The following is a 10,721-nucleotide window of genomic DNA, read 5'->3' as shown; positions in this document are numbered from 1 at the left end:
GCTGACAGTCTGATGGGAACTCCTTTGTAGGTGACTGTCCCCTTATCTCTTGCTGCTTCTAGGATTCTCTCCTTCATTTTAATCTTGGCTAATGTAATGATGATGTGCCTTGGTGTGTTCCTTCTTGGGTCCAACTTCTTTGGGACTCTCTGAGCTTCCTGGATTTCCTGGAAGTCTATTTCCTTTGCCAGACTGGGGAAGTTCTCCTTTATTATTTGTTCAAATAAGTTTTCCACTCATGGCTGTTCCTTTTCCCCTTCTGGTACCCCTATAATCCGGATGTTGGAACGTTTAAAGATGTCCTGGAGGTTCCTAAGCCTCTCCTCATTTTTTGAATTCTTGTTTCTTCATTCTTTTCTGGTTGGATGTTTCGTTCTTCCTTCTGGTCCACTCCCTGGATTTGAGTCCCAGTTTCCTTTCCATCACTATTTGTTTCCTGGACATCTCCCTTCATTTCAATTAGTTTAGCCTTCATATGTTCCTCTAATTTGTGACTATGTTCCTCTAATTTTTGACTATAATCAACCAGTTCTGTTGGCATTCTGATAAACAGTGTCTTGAATTGTGCGTCTGAGAGGCTGGCAATTTCTCGGTCGCTGAGAGTTATCGGCTCTGGGACTTTGAGTTCTTCTTGCGCCATCTTTTGGGCTGTTCCTGCCTGTTACGTAGCAGGATCAGAGCCCTAAGGTGTTTACTAGCACAGGGCAACTAAGTCGCTGGGTTATGACGTTCTATGTGGGGGCGGGGTCAAATAGAGACTATGGCGTCCCGTCTGCTGCCTGCCGCCGGTGCCGCAGCCGCTGCCGTCACTGGGCCCACGAGTTTCGTCCCACTGCACGCGAGTGTGCCTCCTCCGTGAGCCCTCACCCCCTGGCGCCTGTGTGGTCCGTCTCACTGTGTGCGAATGTGCGACCGCGATCAGTCCACCCCGCACCCCAACTGGTTCCGGGCTGTCTGCGCGCCTAGGTTGGGGGCCCTGTCCTGCCCGACCCTGCTCGCTGCTGGCTCCGCCCCTCTTACTGTCCCCGTTGAATGGTTAGATGTAGTCGGACTTCAGTATAATTCGATTTTCTGTCCTTTGGCTGTTTCTTTGTTTCTCCAAACCTTAGTTGTATTCAAACTTGGTTGTGGGAGAAGGCACCGTGTTTCCACCTATGCCTCCATCTTGGCAGAAGTCCTCCTATTTTTCTTATTTTAAATCGAGCTAACAGATAATAGTTTCCTTAAAACAGTATCGACAGTGTGTTTGATTATGTATGCTTATGTGTATGTGTATACTGATGTGTGTAAGTGAAATGAATGACAGTAATTGTACAAGGGATGATTGAGGGGAAGGATTTATGATTATTTTATTATATAGCACTCACACTACCTGTGAAGTGGTATATTTCTATTAGAAAGTAGGATTTTGAGTAGCTGTAATTGCATATTGCACACTCTAGGGCAACCACGAAGAAAAGTAAAATAGAGAAATACAGTGGTCCCCCCTTATCCAAGGGGAATGTTTTTCAAGACCTCCAGTGGATGCCTGAAACTCTGGATAGTACTGAACCCTATATATTCTATGATATATATACCTGTGATAAAGTTTAACTTATAAATCAGACATAGTAAGAGTTTAACAACAGCAACTAATAATGAAGTCGAACAATTAAAACAATACATTATAATAAAAGTATGTGAATGCTGTCTCTCAAAATATCTTACTGTACTGTATTCACCTTTCTTATCAAGATGTAAGATGATACAGTGCCTGTTTGATGCAATGAAATGAGGTGAATGATGTAGGCATTCTAGCATACTGTTAGGTTGCTGTCAGGGTTACTTTAACCATAAACAGTGTAATACTGCAACAGTCGATATGGTAACCCAGACAACTACTAAGTGACTAATGGGCAGACAGCATACACAAAGGGATGATTCACATCACAAGTGGGATGAAGTGGGATAGTGCAAAATTTCATTGAACTACTCAGAATGGCACACAATTTATTAGAAATTGTTAATTTGGGGGATATCCATTTCATATTTTCAGACTCTACGTGACCAGGAGTAACTGAAACCATGAAAAGGGACATGGTGGATAAGGGAGGGTACTGTACAATTGATATACTAAGAAAGGTGAAAAAGTAGAATAATATAAAATGCTCAATTTAAAACCAAAAGAGGCTGGAACAATAAGGGTGGAAGACAAATATAGGAACAAAGAACATGGGCAACAAATAGAAAATAATAATGAGTGTGGTAGAGATACTCATCTACCTATATCAGTAAGCACTTTGAACATCAGTGGTCTAAATGCACAAATTAAAAGTTTGTTAGGGTGGATCAGAAAATAAGGTCCAACTATGTTGTCTACAGGAAGTTTATTTTATAAGAATACATATACACTAAAAATAAATTGATGGAGAAAGACATAAAAAGCATACCATTGCTAACAGTAATTGAAAGAAAGCAGGAGTAGCTATATTGGTATCAGAGAAGATTTCAGACCAAAGAATGTTATGAGGGATAAATAGGGGAATTACATAATGATAAAGGGTCAATTTTCCAAGAAGATACAATAGTCCTTAATGTGTATGTACCTAAATCAGAACATCATACTAAATGAGGCAAAAACTGATAGAACTGCCCTGGCTAGTGTGGCTCAGTTGGTTGGAGTATAGTCCTGTAACTGAACAGTTTCCAGGTTCAATTCCCAGTTAGGCCACCTACCTAACTGGGTCCGATCCCCATTCTGGGTGTGTATGGAAGGCAACCAATCAGTGCTTCTCTCTCACATTGATGTTTCATCCTCTCTCTCCGTCACTCTATAAAAGCAATGAAAACAATGTCCTAGGATGAGGAAAAAATAAAACTGATAGAACTGCAAGGATAAATGTATTAATCCACTATTATAAGTGAAGATAAATACCCTCCATCAAAAATGGACAGATTCAGCAGACAGGACATTACTGCACTCACAACACCATCAATCAGCTGGATATAATGGACATTTATGGGTAACTTGATCCAGCAACAGTAGAGTACACATTCTTCTCAAGCTCACATGGAACCTTCACCATGATAGCCACATTTTGGACCATAAAACCAATTCCTTGAAAGAAACAATCTGCCAAAACTCACACAATAAATAGACAACCTCAATAGGTCTGTATCTACTAAAGAAATTGAATTAGAAATTAACCTTTCAGAATAGAAAGCACTAGACCCAGATGAATTCACTAGTGAATTCTACCAAACACTTTGGAAGAAATTTTACCAGTTCTGTACAATCTCTTTCAGAAGACAGAAGAAATACTTCTAACTCATTCTGTGAGGTCAACATTACCCTAATACCAAAACCAGACAAAGACATTATAAGGAAAAAAATGTACAGGCCTAAATCTCTTATGAACATGGGAGATACAAAGCTCTCAACAAAATATTAGCAAATTGAGTCCAACAAAGTATAAAAGGAATGACATTTCATGGCCAAGTGGGATTTATGTCAGTTATGAAAGGCTGGTTTAAATTTTTGAAAAATTGATCAGTCCATTACATAACAGGTTAAAGAAAAAAAATCATGTGATCAATAGATGCAGAAAAGGATTTGGTAAAAATCCAACACCCATTCATAATAAAAACTCAGCAAACTAGAAGAGAGGGGAACTCTTTCAACTTTATAAAGAATATTCAAGGGGGGGCAAAAAGCCCCCAAATTTATTTATAAAATATTGTGTATTATTACATGGTTAAACTGCAGTCACCTTCAAAGTACTCTCCATTTGATGCAATATACCTATTGAGACGTTTTTCCACTACTCCAAACAGCATTTGAACTTGTTGATTTCAATGCCTTTTAATGCTTCTGCCTTCTTTTTGTTTCACCTCCTCCACGTTGGTAAAACATTTCCCTTTGAGGACTTTTTTCATCTCTGGGGAAACAAAAGAAAAGTGGCTTAGGGTGAGATCAAGTGAATAGGGAAGGTGGGTCAGCCATTTTTGGTCAAAAACTGCTGAATGCTTGGTGCAATTTGGGTAGGTATGCTTATAAATCACCAATCATGAAATGGGCAAACACTTTGAAAGAGTCTTAAAAAAAAATGTGCTGAAGCCGAATACAGGCTCTCCACAACACCACCAGCTAGTGCACTGATACAGATGGGTTCCTAGAACACTTCACCTAGTCGGGGAAGCCTGTACTACAAGGGGCACCCCCTAGAAGACAGTTCCATTTGGGGGGAGTCCATCCTCCTATACAAATATGGAGTTAGCATCATACTCAACAATGAGAAACTTGAAGCTTTTCCACTAAGATCAGAAATAAGGCAAGACATTTCCTATCACCACTGTGTTTTAATATCATACTGGAAGTCCCAGTTAGTGAAGTAAGATAAGTAAAAGAAATGAAAGGTATACAGATTGGAAAGGGGAAAAATAAAACTCTTTGTTCACATGACATGATTGGCTATGTAGAAAATATGAAAGGTTAAATTAAAAAGCTCTTCTGGAACTTACAATCGATTATAGTAGGGTTATAGGAAAAAAGGTTATGATACCCAAAGTCAGTTGATTTCCTACATATCAGCAATGGACAAGTGGAATTTGAAATTAAAAACACAATACCATTTATAATAACCCTTCAGAAAATGAAATATTTAGATATAAATCTAACAAAATATGTACATGGTCTACATGAGAAAAACTATAAAATTCAATAGACATATCTCCAAAGAAGACATAGAGATGGCCCCAAAACATATAAAAAGATGCTCAGTGTCACTAATCATCAGAGAAATGTAAATTAGAACCACAATGAGGTATCACCTCACACCCATCAGAGTAGCTATCATCAATAAATGTACAAACAACAAGTGCTGGTGAGGATGTGGAGAAAGAGGGGCCCTTTTTGCACAGTTGGTGGGAATGGAGATTGGGACGGCCACTGTGGAAAACAGTATTTCATTTTGTTTTGTGAGATAATGATAGTGTTCCAGTTACTATAGCTGTGTGACAAACCACCATTAAGTCTTAGTGGCTTAGAACAATTATTTAAGCATATCCATAGATTTCGTGGTTCAGAAATTAGACAGAACATAAGGAGGAGGGTTTGACTCCGCTTTGTAATACCTGTGAGTCTGAAAAGCTGGGAAGACTCTCAGTCTTGGTGTTGGCTCTTTATGTAGGGGCTGGGATGGTGTGTTCACATTTATGTCTGGTGGTTGATGCTGGGCCCTCAGCTGGACTGTTTAGCCAGAATATCCACACTTGGTCTTTCCACGTGGTTTCTGTGTGGGCTTGTTTAGACTTCTTAACAGCTTGGAGGTTGGGTTCTAAGAATGAGCCTTGGTAATCACTTTTGACAAACACTGTAGAGTTAAGGCAGTCAGAAAGTTCTGCTCAGATTCGAAAGGAGGGGACATAGATTCTGCCACTCAATGGGAAGATGTGAGATAGGAATGTGGTTATGTTATGGGCTGAATTCTGTCCCCCTCAAAAGGTATGTCAAAGCCCTAACCCCCAGGATCACTTACTGTGACCTTTTTTGGAAATAGGATTGTTGTAAAGATAGTCTGAGGAGAAGCCATAGACACCTGACCTGCAAATGCCATGTGACAAAGGAGGCAGAGAGAAGGGCTTCAAGTGCTGCAGCTACAAGCTAGGGAATGTTAAGAAACGCTGGCAAACCACCAAAGGTCTTGTGAAACTAATACAGGCCATATTTGGAAAAGACAGTTTGCTGCAGAGATGTTGCAAAAATTATTCTGTAGCTCCCTTTCCCCTGCCCTGTTTGCATCTGGTAGTGATATCTACTTATGTTGCTCATCTATACTTTTTTTTATAACCAACAAAAACTTAGCAGGAGGGGTTGTTTTAATAGCCGTTAGCCTAGTCTATATGTTAACATTTTTTGGTGAATATAAAACATCAAAAATTGCTAGTGTATATAGCTGCAAAAGAAAATTCGAATAGGAGTTGTATTCATTGAAATGTGCTATTTAACAATCAAAATAAAAAGTTATTAAGGGAGTACCTACTATTCACATAGCCTTGTTCTTAAATCATCAAGAAGATTCATGAAAAGTAGAGTGGTATCTTTGACCTATTATATTGTTTTTGGATGACAATATGAATATATGTGAAACAATCTTGTATTTCTTAAGGAACTAAGAGGCAATATATCTAAATGGTTAGTGATATACAATATAAGGGTAATATGACACATATACCATAGGTTGTTGATGTTAAAGTAGATAGATACCAAGATTCACAGATGCTCAAGTCTATTACATAAAATGGCATGGAACAGTACATACAGTCTGCTCTTTGTATCAGAGGATTGAAAATACTGTTTTTGATCCTTGTTGAATTCACGGATGCAAAACCCTGGGAATATAAAGGACTGACTGTATATATTTATTGAAAAAATCCATGCTCAAATGGATGCTTGCAGTTCAGAGGTGTTGTTCAAGGGTTAGTTGTCTAAGGAATGAAGAAGTAAATTTAAAAAAATTAATTGTAAAATATAAGATTTACTGTTTTTAAAATTTTATTTTTATTTTTGTTTTTAAAAAACATTTTCTGTATTTTTAGAGAGGGGAAGGAAGGAAGGAAGAGAAGGAAAGAAACATCACTATAAGAGAAACATCAATCAGGTTGCCTCTCGCACACTCCCAAGCGGGGACCTGGTCTGCAGCCCAGGCTTGTGCCCTGACTGGGAATCGAACCAGTGACCTTCCGATTCACAGGCCAGCACTCAGTCTACTGAGCCACACCAGTCAGGGCAGATTTACGATTTTCAAGTGTACAGTTCAGTGGCATTAAGTACATTCACATTATTGCACAACTATTATCATCATCCATCTGCAAAGTACCCATTAAACTCTCTATTTCGCCCTCCCCTGGCAACCATCCTTCTACTTTATGTCTCCATGAATTTGACTACTCTGGGTACTTCATATAAAAGGAATCACACAGTATTTGTCATTCTGTGTTTGGTTTACTTTACTCAATCTGATGTCTTCAGGGTTCATTCATGTTGTAGCATATGTCAGAAGTTCCATAATTCTGCTATGCACTTCAGTGTACAAATATCTCTTCAAAGTCCTGCTTTTAGTGATTTGGGGTATATACTCAGAAGTAGAATCACTGGATCCTTTGGTAATTATGTTTAATTTTTCGAGGAAGTGTCATACTATTTTCCATAGCAGCTGCACCATTTTACATTCTTGCAAGCAATGCCAGCACTTGTTATTTTCTGTTTTTGTTTTGTCTTTTTAATAATAGCAATCCTGATGTGTGTGAAGTGGTATTTCATTGTGACTTTGATTTGCCTTTCCCTATTTAGTGGTGTTGAGCATCTTTTTTTGTATGCTTATATTATTTATTGGCCATTTATATATCTTTGGAGAAATCTCTGTTCTGGTCCTTTGCCCATTTTTTTAATTGGTTGTTCAAGTTGTTTTTATTGTTGATTTTGGTTCTCCATGTATTTTGGATATACTCCCTTGACAGATTCATGATTGGCCAGTACTTTCTTCCATTCTGTGGGTTGCCTCTTCAATCTGTTGTTAGTGTCCTTTGATGAACAAAAGTTTTAATTCTGATGAAATTCTCTTTTGTGCTTTTGGTGTCGTATTCAAGGAATCATTGCCAAATCATTGTTGTAAAGCCTTTCCCGTGTTTTATTCTTAGAGTTTTATAGTTTTGGTTCTTATGTTTAGGTCTTTGATCCATTTTGAATTAAGAGGTAAGTCTTTGAAAGGATCTTGACCTTGGATTTCTTATCTCTGAAATGAAGACATTACCTGTCCTACAGAATTTTGAGCATTAAGTGAGTTAATATTAAGTAATGTGAAAAGCCTAAGAAAAAATACAATGCTAAATTGTTGAATCAGCCTTGATATAAAAGAAGCTAATGATAAATATGTATATAACCATGATAAATATATATATAACCATCACAGCTTATTAATCTGAAGTGTGCCAGGTTTTTCTTCTTATCTATCTATGTATCTATGTATCTATCTATCTTCACCCAAGGACATGCTCATTGATTTTATGGAGGGGGGAAGGGAGAGAGAGAGAGAAAGAGAGAGAGAGAAAGAAACACTGGTGTGAGAGGGGAACATCAATTGGTTGCGTCATGCACACTCCCAACTGGGAACCTGGCCTGCAACCGAGGAATGTGCCCTGACTGGGAATTGAACTGGTGACTTTTCGGTTTATGGGACAATGAGCCAACCAACAGAGGGTGTTTTTCTTTTTTTTAAAAAATAAAATCAAATGAAATTAATATCTGTTTGAAGGCATGTTTAGAAAGAAAGTTTTGATGTACAGTAAAACCCTGACCAACTTTCTGGAAACTTCAGCCTTTAGGAAACAGTTTGAATCAAGATGTCTCAAAAATAGCCCTGGCTGGTGTAGCTCAGTGGATTGAGCGCGGGCCTGCGAACCAGACGATCGCGGTTCGATTCCCAGTCAGGGCACATGCTTGGGTTGCAGGCCAGTTTCCAGCAGGGGCCAGTTCCCTGCAGGGGATGCATGAGAAGCAACCATACATTGATGTTTCCTTCCTCTCTCCTTCCCTTCCCCTCTAAAGATAAATAAATAAAATATTTGAAAAAAAAAGATGTCTCAAAAATAAAGGTCATAGTGGTGAATGGCAATACTGTGCAGTTCCTAATTCTTTGTCTCTCATATGCTCCTCAGTCTATTATAATCTGGCATCTGCTTTTTTTCATGGGGAAATGGACTCACTAAGGTCATTAGTGACCACATCCATTGCCAGGTTTTGGTCTTGCCCACTCATGATAATAGTTAAGGAGAAAGAATCTTAAACCAGACTGTTTCTGTTTGAGTCCTATTAGCTTTCTGACCTTATATAAAGCTATATAACTTCTCTGTGTCACCATTTCTTCACTTTTGAAATGGGGAAAACACTACACCTCCTTTAAACTGTTTTAGATTTTGGATTGGAAATTGGAATCTTTCAAAGCAGGCCTTTGGTAGTCAAGAGTATCCTTGTAAGTTCTGATAACATAGAAAGTAATAAAGGAACCATGATTTTTTTCTCATGGGAGATATTCAAATATTGCAGTAGTATCTAAGCCTTTTACTAAACTTTATATTTATTGCATTATTAAGATTTTACTTGTTTAGAGAAGTTTTATATTCACAACAAAATTGAGTGGAAAGTACAGAGATTTCCCTGCCACTGCCGCCACCCCTGCCCCCAAATGTTATCAGCATCCTCTGCTGGTGTGGTACATGTGATACAATTGATGAACCTTCATTGACCCATCATAATCACCCACAGTCCCTAGTTTATGTTACCATTTACTCTTGGCGTTGTACATTCTGTGGGTTTGGACAAATGTATAGTGACAGAGTATTCATCATTACGGTATCAGAGAGAGTCCTTTCACTGCCGTGAAAATCCTCTGTGTTCTGCCTGTTTGCTCCTCCCCTCTCCCGCACTCTTGGCACCCACTGATTCTTTTTTGCTGTCTCCGTAGTTTTGCTTTTTTCCAGAATGTCATATAGTTGGACCATACATTATGTAGCTTTTTCAGGTTGACTAAACCCTTTTAAAATTGAGATAGAATTCACATACCATAGAATTCACTCCTTTAAAGTGTACAGTTTGGTGGCATTTGGTATGTTCACAAGGTTGTATAACCATGACTACAGTCCAATCCCAGAACATTTCCATCACTCCACAAAGAAACCCACACCCCTTAGCAGTCACTCTCCTGCTCTTTGTCCCCTCGAACCACCAATCTAATTTCTGTCTCTGAATTTGCCTGTTCTGGACATGGAATTACACACTAAATGTTTTTTGTGTCTGATTACTAAGCCCTTCTAATAATGTTTTAACCTTTTCAAAGTATGTTAATGGTTAAAAATAATTTCATAACACCTCTGTGAGGTGGATAGGAACTTTGTGACATAATCGCATTGTGAGATTTATTATGTCTTCATGACCTCAGTTTACCATAGGATGAAGGAAAAGAGGCTTAGAGACAGCAGAGTGGGGATTTGGAAAAGTAGAGGAAAAATGGGATATGATGATATATAAAAAATAATTCAGTCCCGTGGGATTTCTAGTACTATGGATATTAAACTTTATTAAAGTGCAACTGCAATTAAATGCTCCAGTTATATTTAAGAGTTTAAAATTTAAAGATGGGTTGTTGAGCTTTCTTCCATAGTTAAGGCTAAATCTTGTATTAGCAAGGTCGAAAGGGTGCCAGGACTGTGCCCCTGGTCATTCTAACTGTAAATGGAAGCCGGTTGCTACATTATGCAGAAGGGGTATGATACATTTATTTGTTTTAATAAATAACAAATTAAAATGTTTTAATAATAATTTTGCCTTTGCTGCAATTATCTTGAGCAGAGGACTTTTATATAATGCAAATTGAAAGCGCTAATTCTTGAAAGTTATATGTATTTTTGAAATTAATGATATTAGTAAAAAGTAACATTTTTCTATAAATTTTACATAAGTCTTCTGTCTTAAAATATAGTGTACACTTGAGATACAAATTAGTGCCACCTTCATATTTGAATTTGTAGTTGTAACTGTGTAGAAAAAATCAGTAGGGTAACGAATCACAGTAGGCGATCTTGTCTTCTATGGCGCCGACCATTTCCTGGCATAACGGTAGTTCTGGCTAAATTATTCCATGGTTCCTATCTGGTCTTTTGCCCTGATGAGGATTTCTTTTACCAGG

General features: G+C 38.1%; 1 protein-coding gene across 8 annotated transcripts in view; it reads left to right on the top strand.

The window, feature by feature from the left end:
• The window catches only part of EVI5 (ecotropic viral integration site 5), a 251,238-nt gene that overhangs the window by 78,467 nt on the left and 162,050 nt on the right, over window positions 1-10,721 (top strand). The gene's annotated exons all lie outside the window — the stretch shown is intronic.

The sequence above is a fragment of the Sturnira hondurensis genome, unplaced genomic scaffold (genome assembly GCF_014824575.4).
Source record: "Sturnira hondurensis isolate 20B ecotype Veracruz unplaced genomic scaffold, ASM1482457v3 Scaffold0004322, whole genome shotgun sequence".
In the NCBI taxonomy this organism is placed as follows: Eukaryota; Metazoa; Chordata; class Mammalia; order Chiroptera; family Phyllostomidae; genus Sturnira; species Sturnira hondurensis.
Note: the sequence above shows the minus strand (reverse complement) of the source record. Positions and strands in the feature narration are given on the sequence as shown.